Below are 17,291 nucleotides of genomic sequence, written 5' to 3'. Positions count from 1 at the left end.
CAGCACTCTGATGCAATCCAACCTTTGTTGGGCTAAACTGTTACTCCCCATAGCTTAGGGAGGATGTTTTTCCATTTCCTTTGTTTCCCTCTTCCTGATTTCTCTGCCTGATATGGGTTGGCTGTGTCCCCATCCAAATCTCAGATTGTAGCTCCTGTAATTTCCATATGTTGTGGGAGGGACCCAGTGGAGGTAATTGAATCACGAGGGCGGGTCTTTCCCATGCTGTTCTTGTGATAGCGAATACGTCTCACAAGATCTGATGGAGTTCCCCTGCACATGCTCTCTGTCTTGCCTGCTGCCATGTAAGACATCCCTTTGTTCTTCTTTCATCTCCTGCCATGATTGTGAGGCTTCCCCAGCCACGTGGAACCGTGAGTCCGTTAAATCTCTTTCCTTTATAAATTACCCAGTCTCTGGTATGTCTATATTAGCAGCATGAGAACAGACTAATACACTCCCCTTTTTGTCAATTGGGTTAGGCTCCATAATCATATGTCCCCAGAGCAGTCACCTATACTTTCTTTTTCATAATAAACCTCTTGTCTATAATATTAGATTGGTGCAAAAGTAATTGTGATTTTTACTGTTAAAAGTAATGGCAAGAACTGCAGTTACTTTTGTACCAACCTAATAATTTGTTCAATGTCTGTCTTCCTTACTATGCTGAGAGCTTCATGAGAAAAAGATGCCATATCTATTGTATTCCCTGTTTTATCTCTAGAACCTAGCACAGGACCTGGCACAGACTAGGTGCTATTAATATTTGCTGAGTCAATGGGTAACTACAAGTCATATGTTGTTAACCACTGCCTGCAATATATAGAATTTGTGGAAACACATCCTTCCTTCCCCTCCCCTCTCCTCTTCCTCTTCATCCTTCAGTTCTTGGGCTCAATATAGCCTAAAGGAAACCAAACCTACAATTATGGTATAATAGTCACACTCTTGAATGAATAAAATACCACAGAGATATTTACCCTCAGGAATATTTCTTTGGTGTAAATACTGACTTTGTCTCTACCTCAGTCAATATTTTTTTTTCAGGACCATAAATCTTGGGGTATCATCTCATGCAAGCTGATCTCTGTCACAGCTCCGAAAGTTAATTCCATCCTAAGCCCTATAAACAGGAAGAGGCTGTTCCCGGGGTTCTGTCATCACATTGCTCTGACACTTATAAATCTGAAAAGCTGTCCAATTTTTTACAATATTGTATGTTAGGTTTGTGAACCACTCCAAATGGTCAAATATAGCCCCTCTGTCTATAGAAAAGAGAAGACAAGAGAAAAAATATTCTATTTAAATGTATAAAGACTCTAACACAACAGTCAATATAGTCTCAAAGTTGATTAAGATAACTTACAGTTCTGATAAGTGTTTGGTTTGATCTGATAAAATATGTGGGCTGGAGAACTCAAACACTGTCCTGGGCAAAGTCACAGTGCAGCTAAAATTGCTATCATTCTATTCAGCCGTAGCTGAGTAGTGGACAGTGCTTTTGAGTTTCCCATAGCTTTCTCAATGGCATCTGTCAACCTAAGGCAGGAAAGACAAGCTTACCAATCTGGGAAAAGCCCAAAGCATTTTACTCAAAAGGTGGTATTGAGCTGGGTGTGGTGGTGCATGCCTATAATACCAGCAGTTTGGGAGACTGAGGCAGGAGGATCACTTGAACCCAGGAGTTTAAGACCAGCCTGGACAACATAGGGAGACCAAAACAAACAAACGCACACACAAACAAACAAAAAACCCAAAACCAAAACCAAAACCAAAAACCAAAAACAAACAAAGAAAAACACACACAAAACCAAAAAAGTACAAAAAATTAGTTGGGTGTCGTGGCTCATGCCTGTAGTCCCAGCTACTCAGGAGGCTGAGGTAGGAGGATCACTTTAGCCCAGGACTTGAAGGCTACAGTGAGCTAGGCTCAAGCTACTGTATACCAAGACTGTTTCAAATGTAAAAAAAGGGAGTATTAGCTCGCCTTTCCCTTGTTAGGTGGTAATGGAGGGTTGACAGGAGTCTGTGCAGGTCAGTTAGAGAAGGGATTGAAGAAAAGTGTTAATTCCTAAGGAATTCTTGCAGGGCTTATAGCCATTTATGTCTTTCAATCTAAAATAAAGTCTAAAGAGAAGCTTAAATATAATGTATTTTTGGGAATAAAACAAAATTACTAATATTTTTCTTATAGAAAAGCCTCAGGGTCCTAGATTGGGAATTCATGAAAGAATATCTGACCCCAATTCATTTACAGAAATTAACCATCCCTCCCAAATCTGATTTTTTTTTTTTTTTTTTTTTTTTTTTTTTGAGACAGAGTCTCGCTCGTCGCCCAGGCTGGAGTGCAGTGGCCGGATCTCAGCTCACTGCAAGCTCCGCCTCCCGGGTTCACTCTATTCTCCTGCCTCAGCCTCCCGAGTAGCTGGGACTACAGGTGTCCGCCACCACGCCCAGCTAATTTTTTGTATTTTTAGTAGAGACGGGGTTTCACTGTGTTAGCCGGGATGATCTTGATCTCCTGACCTTGTGATCTGCCTGCCTCGGCCTCCCAAAGTGCTGGGATTACAGGCGTGAGCCACCGCGCCCGGCCCCAAATCCGATTTCTTAATAGTTGCAATCTTCCCTCTGATAGGGAAGGTGTTGAAGTCTTCTAACTGCATTGTCGTCATTCTGTTTCTAGAACTCAGCTCCCTGTAGTATGCCATAAATATTTGTGGAATATATGAATGAATGAATAAATGATGTGAATGAATGAATTATGTCCATGCATGGATGAACAAATGAATGAAAGAGAGTCGTCAAGATTGCCAAATTGCGGGGAGGGGCCAAGATGGCTGACTAGAAACAGCTGCAGTTGGAGGCTCCCACCGAGAACAAAAATGGTGAGTGAATCCTGCACTGACGACTGAAGTATCCTGGTTCTCTCACTGGGACTGACTAAGTGGTTGGCATGACACACAGAGAGTGAGGAAAAGCAGGGTGGTGTGACAGCCCACCTGGGAGCCACACGGGGCAAAGGGAGATCCCACCACCAGCCAAGAGAGGCACTGAGTGACTGTGCTACCTTGCCTAGGAAACCACGCTTTTTCCAGGGATCTGTGCAACCTGTGGATCAGGAGATCCGCTCATGAGGGCCTTGGGTCCCAAGTACAGAGCTGTGCAGATTCTCAGTGGACACTCTGCTGGAGACTGCCTAAAATTACTGAGTTCCCCTGGGGAGGGGTGGCCATCATCACTGTGGTTGCCTGCTGCCTAAGATGACTGAACTCCCTGGGGGACGGGTGGCAACCATCACTGCAGTTCCAGTTGGCTGTTTTTCCCCTGCTGGTGCCAGAGAGATGAACGATTTGGATTGAGAGGAATTCCCCACAGCGTGCAGCACAGCGGTTGTGGCAGATCGTGGCTAGACTGCCCCTTTAGACCAGACCCTGACACATCCCTCCTCACTAGGTGGGGCCTCCCTGAAGGAATTTCAAAACCTCCAACCAGGGGTTTACATACAGAATTCTGATCTCCCTGGGATGGAGCCCTTGGTTGGAGGGGTTGCTGTGTCTCCATGAATCAGCAGAGTTAGTCTTTTCCACCACTGGCTCTGAGGAATCCAGGTAGTCAAGATGAATGGGATTCCCCCCAGTGCAGAGCACCCATTCTGCCAAGGGGCAGCCAGAGTGCTTCATTAAGCAGGTCCTAGATCCCATGTCGCCTGACCATGTGAGATTCCCCAACTGGGGTCACCAGACACCTTATACAGGAGCATTCCTGCTGGCATCAGTTCAGTGCCCCTCTGGGACAGAGATCCCAGAGGAAGGGGTAGGCAGCCATCTTTGATGTTCTGTAGCCTCCATTGGGGACATTTCCAGGTGTAGGAGAAACCCAGGTGAATATGGTCTGGAGTGGACCCCCTGCAAACTGCAGCAGCCCTATGGAAGAGGGGCCTGATTGTTAAAAGAAAAACAAACCGAAAGCAACAACAACGACAGTCCCCACAACAACAAAGTCCCCACAAAAACCCTATCCAAAAGCAGCCTTCAAGATCGGAGCTAGATAAACTCATGAAGATGAGAAAGAATCAATGAAAAAATGCTGAAAACTCAAAAAGCCAGAGGGCCTCTTCTTCTCCAAATGATTATAACACCTCTCCAGCAAGGATGCGGAGTCTGAGATAGATGAATTGACAGAATTGGACTTCAGAAGGTGGGTAATAATGAACTTTGCTGAGCTAAAGATGCCTCAAAGAAGCTAAGAACCATGACAAAACACTACAGGAGCTGTCAGCCAGAACAACCAGTTTAGAGAGGAGCATAAGTGACCTGATTGAGCTGAAAAATGTAACATGAGAACTTCACAATGCAACCACAAGTATCAATAACCAAATAGACCAAGCAGAGGAAAGAATTTCAGTGCTTGAAGGCTATCTTGCTGAAATAAGACAGGCAGACAGATTAGGAAAAAAAGAATGAAAATAAATGAACAAAACCTCCAAGAACTATGGGATTATGTAAAAAGACTGAACCTATGACAGGTTGGGGTACTGAAAGAGATGGAGAGAATGGAACCAACTTGGAAAATATACTTTAGGATATCACCCAGGAGAACTTCCCCAACCTAACAAGACAGGCCAATATTCAAATTCAGGAAATCTAGGGAACCCCAGTAAGATACTCCATGAGAAGATAAACCCTAAGACACATAGTCGTCTGATTCTCCAAGGTCAGAATGAAGGGAAAAATGTTAAGGGCAGCCAGAAAGAAAGGCCAGGTCACCTACAAAGGGAAGCACAGCAGACTAACAGTGGACATCTCAGCAGAAACCCTACAAAACAGAAGAGATTAGGGGCCAATATTCAACATTCTTAAATAAAAGAATTTCCAACCCAGAATTTCATATCTGGCCAAACTAAGCATCATAAGTGAAGGAGAAATATATTCTTTTCAGACAAGCAAATGCTGAGGGAATTCATCATCACCAGGCCTGCCTTGCAAGAGCTCCTGAAGGAAACACTAAATGTGGAAAGAGAAAACTGTTACCAGCCACTGCAAAAACAAACTGAAGTACAAAGACCAATAACACTATGAAGCAATGACATCACTAAGTCTGCAAAATAACCAGCTAGCATCATGATGACAGGATCAAATTCACACGTAAGAATATTAACCTCAATATAAATGGACTAAATGCCCCAACTAAAAGACACAGAATGGCAAGTTGGAGAAAGTGTCACAACCAATCAGTGTGCTGTATTCAAGAGACCAATCTCAAGTACAAAGACACACATAGGCCCAAAATAAAGGGATGGAAGGAAATTTACCAAACAAATGGAAAGCAGAAAAAAGCAGGGATGCAATCCCAGTTTCTGACAAAACAGACTTTAACGAACATCAAAAGAGACAAAGAAGGGCATTACATCATGGTAAGGGGATTAATTCAACAAGAAGAGCTAACTATCCTAAATATATATGCACCCAATGCAGGAGCTCCCAGATTGATAAAACAAGTTCTTAGAGACCTACAAAGAGACTTAGACTCCTACACAATAATAGTGGGGAACTTTAACACCCCACTGTCAATATTAGATCATTGAGACAGAAAATTAACAAGGGCATTCAGGACTTGAACTAATCTCTGGATCAAGTGGACCTGATACATAACTACAGAATTCTCCACCCAAAAAAACGACAGAATATATGTTCTTCTTGGCGCCACATGGTACTACTCTAAAAATCAGTCACATAATTGGAAGTAAAACACTCCTCAGCAAATGCAAAAGAACTGAAATCATAACAAACAGTCTCTCATACCACAGCACAATCAAATTAGAACTCAAGACTAAGAAACTCACTCAAAACCACACAACTACATGGAAATCGAACAACCTGGTCCTGAATGACTCTTTCGTAAATAATGAAATTAAGGCAGAAATCAAGAAGTCCTTTGAAACCAATGAGAACAAAGAGACAATGTACCAGAATCTCTGAGATGCAGTTGAAGGAGTGTTAAGATGGAAATGTATAGCATGAAGTGCCCACATTGAAAAGCTACAAAGATCTCAAATTGACACCCTAACATCACAGCTACAAGAACTGGAGGACCAAGAAAAAAAATAACCCAAAGCTAGCAGAGGACAAGAAATAACCAAGATCAGAGGAGAACTGAAGATACAAGAAAAACCTTTCAAAAAAATCAATGAATTCAGGGTCTGGTTTTTTGAAAAAAATAATAAAATAGATAGACTGCTAGCTAGACTAATAAAGAAAAGAGGGAAGAATCAAACAGACACACAAAAAAAAATGATAAAGGGAACATGGTATCACCATTGACCCACAGAAATATAACCAACCATTAGAGACTACTATAAACACCTCTATGGAAATAACTTTGAAAATATAGAAGAAATGGATAAATTCCTGACACATACATCCTCCCAAGACTGAACCAGAAGGAAGTTGAATCCCTGAATAGGCCAAGAAATTCCAAAATTAAGGCAGTAATAAATAGCTTACCAACCAAAAAAAGCTCAGGACCAGAGAAACTTACAGTTGAATTCTACCAGAGGTACAAAGAGGAGCCGATACCATTCCTTCTGAAACTATTCTAAACAATTGAAAAGGAGAGACTTCTCCCTAACTCACTTTATGAGGCCAGCATCATTCTGATACTGAAGGCTGGCAGAGATACAATGAAAAAGAAAACATCAATGTGAACATCAGTGCAAAAATCCTCAATAAAATACTGGCAAACTGAATCCAGCAGGACATCAAAAAACTTATCTACCACGATCAAGTCAGCTTTATCTCCAGGATGCAAGGCTGGTTCAACATATGCAAATCAATAAACATAACTCATCACTTAAACGGAACTAAAGACAAAAACCACATGATTATCTCAATAGATGCAGAAATGCCCTTTGATAAAATTCAACATCCCTTCATGTTAAAAACTCCTAATAAACTAGGTATGATGGAACATGCCTCAAAATAATAAGAGCCATTTATGACAAACCAACAGCCAATATCATACTGAATGGTCAAAAGCTGGAAACATTGCCTTTGAAAACTGGCACAAGACAAGGATGCCCTCTCTCACCATTCCTATTCAACATACTATTGGAAGTTCTGGCCAGGGCAATCAAGCAAGAGAAAGGAATAAAGGGTATTCAGATAGGAAAAGAGGAAGTCAAACTCTCTGTTTGCAGATCACATAATCCTATATCTAGAAAACCCTATCATCTCAGCCCAAAAGGTTCTTAAGCTGATAAGCAACTACAGCAGTCTCAGCATACAAAATCAGTGTAAAAATCACAAGTATTCCTATACATCAACAATAGACAAATAGAGAGCAAAATCATGAGTGAACTCTTATTCACAGTTGCTACAAAGAGGATGAAATACCTAGGAATACAGCTAACAAGGGGAGTGAAGGACCTCTTCAAGGAGAACTACAAACCACTGCTCAAGGAAATCAGAGAGTACACAAACAAATGGAAAAACATTCCACGTTCATGATAGGAAGAATCAATGTCGTGAACATGACCATACCGCCCAAGGTAATTTATAGATTCAATGCTATTCCCATTAAACTACCATTGACATTCTTCACAGTATTAGAAAAACCTACTTTAAAATTCATCTGGAACCAAAAAAGAGCCTGTATAGCCAAGACAATACTAAGCAAAAAGAACAAAACTGGAGGCATTATGCTACCTGACTTCAAATTATACTGCAAGGCTACAGTAACCAAAACAGCATGGTACTGGTATCAAAACAGACACATAGACCAATGGAACAGAATAGAGATCTCAGAAATGAGACCACACATCTACAACCATCTGATCTTTGACAAACCCAACAAAAACAAGCAATGGGGAAAGATTCCCTATTCAATAAATGTTGCTGGGAAAACTGGCTAGCCATATGCAGAAAATTGAAACTGGACCCCCCATTTACACCTTATACAAAAATTAACTCAAGATGAATTAAAGACTTAAATGTGAAACCCAAAACTACAAAAACTCTAGAAGAAAATCTTGGCAATACCATTCAGAACATAGACAAGGCAAAGATTAATGACGAAAATGACAAAAGCAATTGCAACAACAGCAAAAATTGACAAATGGCATCTAATTAAACTAAAGAACTTCTGAACAGCAAAAGAAAATATCAGAATGAACAGCCAACCTACAGAATGGGAGAAAATGTTTGCAATCTATCCATCTGACAAAGGTCTAATATCCAAAATCTACAAGGAACTTAAACAAATTTACAAGAAAAAAACAAACAATACCATTAGAAAGTGGGCAAAAGACATGAACAGACACTTCTCAAAAGAAGACATTTATGCAGCCAACAAACATATGAAGAAAAGCTCAACATCACTGATCATTAGAGAAATGCAAATCAAAACCACAAAGAGATACCATCTCACGCCAGTCAGAATGGTGATTATTGAAAAGTCAGGAAACAACAGATGCTGGTGAGGCTGTGGAGAAATGGAAATGCTTTTACACTGTTGGTGGGAATGTAAATTAGTTCAACCATTGTGGAAGACAGTGTAGTGATTCCTCAAAGGCCTAGAACCAGAAATGCCATTTGACCCAGGAATCCCATTACTGGGTATATACCCAAAGGAATATCAATCATTCTATTATAAAGATACATGCATGTGTATGTTCATTGCAGCACTGTTCACAATAGCAAAGATGTGGAATCATCCTAAATGCCCGTCAATAATAGACTGGATAAAGAAAATATGGTACATGTACACCACAGAATACTACCCAGCCATAAAAAGGAAGAAGATCATGTTCTTTGCAGGGACATGGATGGAGCTGGAAACCATCATCCTCAGCAAACTAACACAGAAACAGAAAACCAAACACTGCATCTTCTCACTCATAAGTGGGAGATGAACAATGAGAACAACATGGACATGGGGAGGGGAAAAACACATACTGGGGCCTGTCGGGGGTGGGGGTGGGGTGAGGGAGATCATGAGAATAAATACCTAATGCATGCTGTGCTTAATACCTAGGTGATGGGTTGATAGGTGCAGCAAACCACCATAAGTAAACCACATTTACCTATGCAACAAACCTGCACATCCTGCACGTGTATCCCAGAACTTAAAATAAAAATTAAAAAAAATGAAAGCCCAGTTAACACTTGGTCCCAGTTCCATTCTTTTAGTTTTTCTGATACTATTTTGTCTATAATGATCATTTCTCAAGTGGCTTTATAATAATAACACAACAACTAACACTTATGCAGCCCTTTTATGTACCATATTTTAAGTGATAGAAAGCATTTGGCCTAAGTTTTCTGGGTGCATTTCATTTGCTTGTGTTGACCCAGGTGACAGCTAACTAGTGTGGTCACTACCTTCAGCTTCATGTGAGTAGGGCACCTTTGTGACCCATGTTCTGTTCAACATTAAGTAGACAGAGAAAACATTGTCATTCTGAACACAGATTACTGAATTAAGAGACCTTGGTCAGTTACACTTAAAATGCAAGGCCTCAAAGCATGCTTTCTGATGGAATTTATTGTGATCATTAGGATAAGTAAACTCATCAGACATTCACTATATATGCTGAGACAAATGTAATAAAAAGAAACTTTTTTCTCTGCTGTGTCATTTTGCAACTCTAAGTGCTGGTGCTTACTATAATTTTTCACAATAACATTTAGATTTTCAGCTAAACTACTGCATCAGACATATTTCAAGCTAATTACTTGGCATTACAAGATTGTATTCTGTTCTCTAATAGCTTTGTAACAAACTTTTTTTTAAAGTAGAGAATCAGTTATTTCCAAAGATTAAAAGAAGAGGCTGGGCGCGGTAGCTCACGCCTGTAATCCCAGCACTTTGGGAGGCCGAGACGGGCGGATCACGAGGTCAGGAGATCGAGACTACCCTGGCTAACACGGTGAAACCCCGTCTCTACTAAAAAATACAAAAAACTAGCCGGGCGAGGTGGCGGGCGCCTGTAGTCCCAGCTACTCGGGAGGCTGAGGCATGAGAATGGCATAAACCCGGGAGGCGCAGCTTGTAGTGAGCTGAGATCCGGCCACTGCACTCCAGCCTGGGCAACAGCGCAAGACTCCGCCTCAAAAAAAAAAAAGATTAAAAGAAGAACAAAAACATGATTATCTGGCTGGGTTGCCTGGTCTCATTGCTCTGTGCAGCTGAGGCTGTGGTTTGGGAAAATCATCTTGTGCTCTGCAGCTTAGATGCTGTGTTCTTCTCCTAATTCAATTGACATATTGTTTTCTTTCTTCTTTAAAACAAAGTTTATTTTTCTATCGTGGCAAATCCAGAGAAGATAAAACAATAAGTAAAAGAACTAAAAAGTTGTCTTACCCTCATCTTATCAGTATTTATCCATTCTATATCTATTGAGTACCTACTATATGTCAGGCCTATTCTAGGCACTGATATTTTTGCGAATCTCAAAACACCAGTTTCAACTGAATGTAAGAATATCTGTGAGTAAAATATCCTTTAATGAAAGTATACTTTGATAAGCTCATCTTTAGCCCTCTGTCCCTCATTCTCAGCCTTAGTCTTTCCAAGACTTCTTCCCCTGTGTTCAGACATTCCCTTTCCAACACATTAGGACTCTGGAATCCTCCAGTGAAATTCTTTATGTTGACATAAAAGTTGCCTTCAAGAACAGTTCTGGCTGGGTGAGGTGGCTCATGCCAGTAATCCTAATGCTTTAGGAGACTGAGGTGGAAGGATGACTTGAGCCCAGGAGGTCGAGGCTGCAGTGAGCTATGAGTGTGCCGCTGCATTCCAGCGTAGATGACAGAGATGCTGTCTCAAAAGAAAACAAACAAACAAACAAAAAACCAAAACCAAAAACAGTTCTAATTAGTGATCATGACAAGCTAAAATGACCCTTAGTAGTTTATAGCAGTCTGGATTCTTGGACTTCTAGGGCTTCATAAAGGCAGTTTGAAAACCAAAAAACAAAGGAGAACATATGTTTACCTATGGTAATGCCAGAATGAGCTAAACAAAACAGAAGAGTTGCTTGGCATTTTTATTAGTCTTAGATGTATAAAAGAAGGAAGTATTATTACTCAAGCCCAGTTTGATAAACAAAGTCTTTGAAAACCATGTAAATAAGTGGTAAAAATAAAAGCTCATTTTCTCGATGACATTGCAGGCATAGAACTGAAGGCAGAAAAAGTGTTTTTGATTTGAGGGGAGCCTGGCAGGCAGGTTCCTCTGGCTGCGTACGGGTCGCGCTGACCTTGCTTTTGCATTTTATTCATGCTTTTCATCCTAGAGGAAAGAAGAGGGAGTCGACTGAGCATAGCAAGGGCGATTGCTAGGGACCTGCTGTCCAGGACAGGTCACTAGCACTTCTGTTGTGCCTGCTCCTCTTACAAAATGGAAACTGGCTCACCTTGCTTAGTGGATGTCATCTCATCCAGCAGAAAGCTGAGCAGAAAGAGTGCCCACTACATAGGTTTGGGTGTTGGAGCCTTGAGCTGCTCAGAGATCAAAGAGAGGAGCCCTTCCTCCAGATTTTGAATATTATGATTGTTTTCTGAACAATCATGATAGGGTTTTTCTTCTAGGCTTCTCTGAGCTTCAATATTAATTTGCAACCCAACCGAGTGGGTTCAAAATGTCTTTTGATCACACACCAACACGGGGCCATCAGAACACTGATGACATTCAACCACAAAAGAAAACCGGGGAGGGAGGGCTCTCAAAATGAGCACAGTGACAAAAGGGACTTCCGCAGTGCAGCATGCATCTCAGGCGAGGGTAGCACACAATGAATAAACTGTGGCCGGCTGACATTTCATCTGTGAGTCGCTTCTCAAGTATTTGGAGAGGGTGCATTGATCCCACTCTCATGGAAACCCCCAAGAACTCTCATAAAATGCCTGCTTTCATTTAGCTTTTGTTAAAACAACTAAAATTCCCTTCTCACAATTGTTGGGACATCTCAACAACATAGTCCTTTCTTCCCCAGCTTGCAACTCAAACAAATATTGTTTCATTTGTTTCTTCTGGGTACCCCAGTCTCATACCAATGCTAACAATTTTTGACATTGAAAGGCATTTCCCAGGACTCCCAGAGGGTGGCAGTATTGTTCATGAGTCAGTGATTAGTACAAGAAATTAGGTACCTTATAGGAAAATGATTTAAGGGGCGTGGCTTTATACTATCAAAATGAGCAAAATCTATAATGGCAGTTCCTTTACAATATAACTAATTCCTCCAAAGCCACATACTCCAACGTGTATAAAAGTGCAAAGATAAAAGATGAAACCTAAAAGGCTCATGTCAACAGAAAAATATGGACAAAAGTGGCAATGCTAAGATTATTTCAAATAGGCTGCATCCCAGATAATTAATACAATAATGCCTGAGGTTCTATGGGTTGTCTACAGATACCTGACTGAGAACATTCAGATGATGTCAATTCACCAGAAATTTTGCAGGAGGAGACAGGCTGCTATTGTTCTTATCCAACGTAACCTTCCAATAATTTGCAGGCCCTGTAGCTTACTAGTAGACAGCCTATTGTCTTCTGAGAGGCATGTAGCAAGACTGCTCTAACAAGATAGTTTACACTTATTCATATGTAAATGAAGGCCCTCAGATTGGTCCAAAGCAGAACCAGGTAACTAGAACTTAGTGATAATATTAACTGAGAAAAAAGATTATTACCCATAGTATTGCTTGAAAGGGGAATGTTTATTTGTATGCATAGTCAAAATCAATTACTTCCTGCAATCAAGATGCTTGTGATGGTGTTTGGGTATACCTGGAGATGACATCATAGTGTCACTTACAAGTTTGGTACATGGTTGCTATCAGACCTCCAGCAGAAATTTTGGAGGGATACAATGGTAGCAGCTGAAAAGGCAAAACTGCAGTTTAATTTCTACAAACAGGTCAGGGGTAAGGAAAGCCCCTATGTATGGAAGGCTGGGAATATCCAGGTCTTCCCAGAAGATCCCACACTGAGAGAATTCCCAGACTTCCAGATGAGTCACTTCTACCTTTGGTTGTGTCTGGTCATCGGGGTTTTCCAATTTTCTAGAACTCAGAAGAGGCACCGATACTTCTGTTTGTATTTAAGTGATTAAAATTAGGCAGCATAATTTTTCCACTTTGCATCTCTTGATTTAGCAGCAAGTTGCTTAATATTGTTATACTTCAATGTCAGACATTTACTGAGTCACCCACAAGCTCTTCCTTCCTGGAGGTCCCTGGTAATGATTTAGAAAAAGTCTTCTGGAAAGCAATGCCATTTATAGAAAATTTCAAGTCAATAAATAAGATCTTCTATTTGCTGAGTGGTTACTAAGTGACAGGAACTATTATTGGTGCTTTGCATGTATTATCTCATTTAATCCTTGCAATATCCTATGAGGTAGGCACTAATATTATTATTTTTTATTTGTTTGACAAGGAGATTGAGGCTCAAAGAAGTTCAACTCACCCAAAGTCATAACTAACTAGCAAGTGGCAGAGCCAGGATTCAAACTCTGTGCTTCCTTTTTAGAGGAGAGAGCAGGTAAGTTTATGAAACCATTGAACGGGCTTATGAATGTTTCATATGTTCTTTCCTTGTGATTTTAGGTTAGCAGAGGATGGCTGGTTAGCCTGGTTATATCATGATGTTAATTATTGCATGACATCAGATAAAATCACTTACTTGATGCCCTCTGCTTTGAAAATGTGTCCCATTGGCCAAAGGAGTGAGCTAGGGAGAGTGTTGAAGGGATAGGACTAATCCACATTATGTAGAGAATGGAAATAGCAACTTTTTACTTTAGAGGACAAATGTAGGAAGACCGACACCAGAAGATGACCCATTCATTCAACCACTGTTACCCCCGTGGCTCAGTTCTCCACCAGTGAACCTGTCATTCAGAGTCTTGTGGGCTTGTACCAGAGCCGCATCTCCTACTCTTCCTGAAGCCCCTGCTCTCCTCGACAGAGTTCCCACTATCACATGTCCTGTTTTTTCCCACAAAGGACACCAGGTGGATGTGCATGTGCCCAGCCATGGGTCACACAGTTGGATGGGTAATGCCTTGCAGGTGAGAAATGAAGAAATATGGGCCAGCCACCTGGCATGTAAACAAGAAAACATACTGCTACTCTTTTTTTTTTTTTTTTTATGAGACAGAGCCTTGCTCTGTTACCCAGGCTGGAGTGCAGTGGCGCAATCTTGGCTCACTGCAACCTCTGCCTCCCGGGTTAAAGTGATTCTCATGCCTAAGCCACCAGAGTAGCTGGTATTACAGGCGTGAGCCACCATGTCCAGCTGATTTTTGTATTTTTAGTAGAGACAGCGTTTTGCCATGTTCTCCAGGATGGTCTCGAACTCCTGAGCTCAAGTGATCTGCTCACCTTGGCCTTTCAAAGTGCTGGGATTACAGAGGTGAGACAGCCTGCCCAGCCAGACCCTGCTACTTTTAAAGAGATATTTTCTGGTCAGTTGCAGTGAGTCCCCAGCACAGCTAGTAGATTGTGCTCACTGAGGGCTTCGTCATTACTAGTGTCCAGTGATCATAAGCCTGCCACCAAGAATCGGTCCTGAAATCAAAGCCGGTGTCATGCCAGCAGAGACTCCAATTGGTTTCTTTAGTTAGATCTAGTTCATGGTAACTGTGGAATCAGTATATTCATTGGTCAGTCTAGGCATGTGATATGCCAATTGCAAGTAAGCAGGGAGGAAGTCAGATTTTAGCAGGATTTCAAGACAGTAGGAATCATCTGGGATGGGCCTCTGCTATTGAATCATCTTGGGCATCCCAAGGATCTAAAGGCTATAACCAGAAGTTAATATTAAAAATATAACCAAAGATCAAGGAGCCTACATTGGCATTCTCAAAGTAACACTTGTATAGGAAACACTTACGTGATTTGATAAAAATTTAAGTCTCTGACACCCATTGAATCGGGGACCTAATCCCATAGCATCTAGTCAGAAAGTAGAAGAGCTGGTTCATGATCTCAATGGAGTAATGGTTCTCAAAATGTGGTCCTCAGACCAACACTGTGAGCACCCCCTGGGAACTTGTTAGAAATACAAATTTTTGAACTTCACTTCAGATCTACCGAACCAGAAACTGGGGGTGGGGTCCAGCAAGCTGTGCTTAACAAGCACTCCAGGGGATTCTGATGCATGCTCAAGTTTGAGAACCATTGGAATAGAGAGTTGTCTACAGGCCTATAATGATACATGTTAGCTGGAGACTCAGAAATACGTTAGGAAGGGGCTCTGAAATCTGTATTTTTATTATGTTTCCCTGGTGATTTTGTTGTATGCCTGTTTGAGTATAATTGATCTAGAAGAACAAAAGTTTTCTTTCCCTTTTATCTTTTGCCAAGGCACTTCCCCATTATCTCCAAGGCTAAGAACCAGAATCATTCCTTTTGTTACTAAAAGCTCACCCATTTGGGCAAAGGACAGAATAGAAACATCATTCTGTATATCCTATACAAACACAGTGTGGCTATTTTTAAGTGTGTGTGTGTGTGTGCACGCACACACAGATGTGCATATGTACATATGTACACATGTGTGCAAACATTCAAAACAGCAGTCAACTTCTGGGCAGATTATTGCTCTACTATGCCTAAAAATTAATCAATTCCATGGCCGGGCGCGGTGGCTCAAGCCTGTAATCCCAGCACTTTGGAGGCCGAGACGGGCGGATCACGAGGTCAGGAGATCGAGACCATCCTGGCTAACAGGGTGAAACCCCGTCTCTATTAAGAAATACAAAAAAAAAACTAGCCGGGCGAGGTGGCGGGCGTCTGTAGTCCCAGCTACTCGGGAGGCTGAGGCCGGAGAATGGCGTGAACCCGGGAGGCGGAGGTTGCAGTGAGCTGAGATCCGGCCACTGCACTCCAGCCTGGGCGACAGAGCGAGACTCCGTCTCAAAAAAAAAAAAAAAAAAATTAATCAATTCCTCCTTCACTTTATTAGAATGCCTAAAATTTTACCAACTTGAGACAAATATATTTGTGTTAATAAGCATTGTTTTTCAAATTCAGATATGAAAGTAAATAGATGTTAACATTATGAAAACTTTTGGAGACCATCTAATCTTGAACTTTTCTCATGATAGTGCCTGCTTAGCCCTTCAACAAATTTCCTTCAAGTGACATTCACACAAGCACGTAAGTCACTCCCAGATGACAAGGTAGGCACTGTCTTGCAATTCTGTGCAGGAGGAGGTACATAGATTGACCACCAACATGAGGCCAATACTATCATCCATGGGTAAAAGATATAGTTGGGAGCCAGCAGCCCTTTCTTATAGCTCTGTGATTCGGATAAACAGGCATATCTTGTGGGTTCAATTTTTCAAGAACCTGAGGGTGCAGTCTTACAAATTGTCCAGCAGACCCAAACCTCTGGTGTCTTTGAGTAAGACTGTGAGAGCAAGCCCTATGAACAAGCATTTTGCTCATAAGCACATGAGATTCCAGATGTAATCATCACTGCTAAACACCACCAGGCTGCCAGCAAAGTTCAATTCATATCCCAATGTACCCTGCTCACCAGCCAGGAAGGTGAGGGGCGTGTTCTGCATCCCTGGAGAATTGGCACTGATATCCAGGTCAAACATGAAAATCCTAAATTTTCAGGCAAATTCTGAGGATCAAGCCTCTTCTGACTGGAAACTAGGATGTCTCTCTTACTAAGATCCATGCTTTCCAGAGTCCTACCACCAGCACTACCTCTGTTCCTTTCAGCCTGCCTGAGGAGATCTCTCTCACAGTCTATTGTGTCATGTCTTTCTCTGGCAATCCAGATTGACCATCTACTAGCAGGTATTTTTTTTTTTCTTAAATCAGGAAGCAGTAAAGGTACAGCTGTGTTAGTGATTCTTAACTGGTACTTGTGTACTGGCCTAGCATAATACTCCCTCTCTGTGTTCCAAACAAGGTCCTCTATTAATAAATAAGTCTTAATCATTTGAGACCACTACCTTTTCTTGCTGATTTTCCGTCTTCTGGTCTAGTACCATGGTGAACAACTGTGAAAGGAATTGGTGTTTTATGTACCCACCGTCTCCTATAGATTAGGGAGAATGAAAGGTAAAAAGCTTTCTGAGGTAGAGGAACAAATAATAATGCTCTTCAGCTTGTGTTGTGCTTTCACATCTGTCTGTGATTGTGAATCTGATCCTACATGGACCTCCTGGGCAGAAAGTTTCTTATCTATTGGGATATCATATTAAATAATTCCTTGAACAAATTTGGAAGCTTGCAGTGGCCATTTTTCTGAGAAAACCCC

The sequence above is a fragment of the Theropithecus gelada genome, chromosome 8, assembly GCF_003255815.1.
Source record: "Theropithecus gelada isolate Dixy chromosome 8, Tgel_1.0, whole genome shotgun sequence".
NCBI classification, from domain to species: domain Eukaryota; kingdom Metazoa; phylum Chordata; class Mammalia; order Primates; family Cercopithecidae; genus Theropithecus; species Theropithecus gelada.
This window is presented reverse-complemented; position numbering follows the sequence as displayed.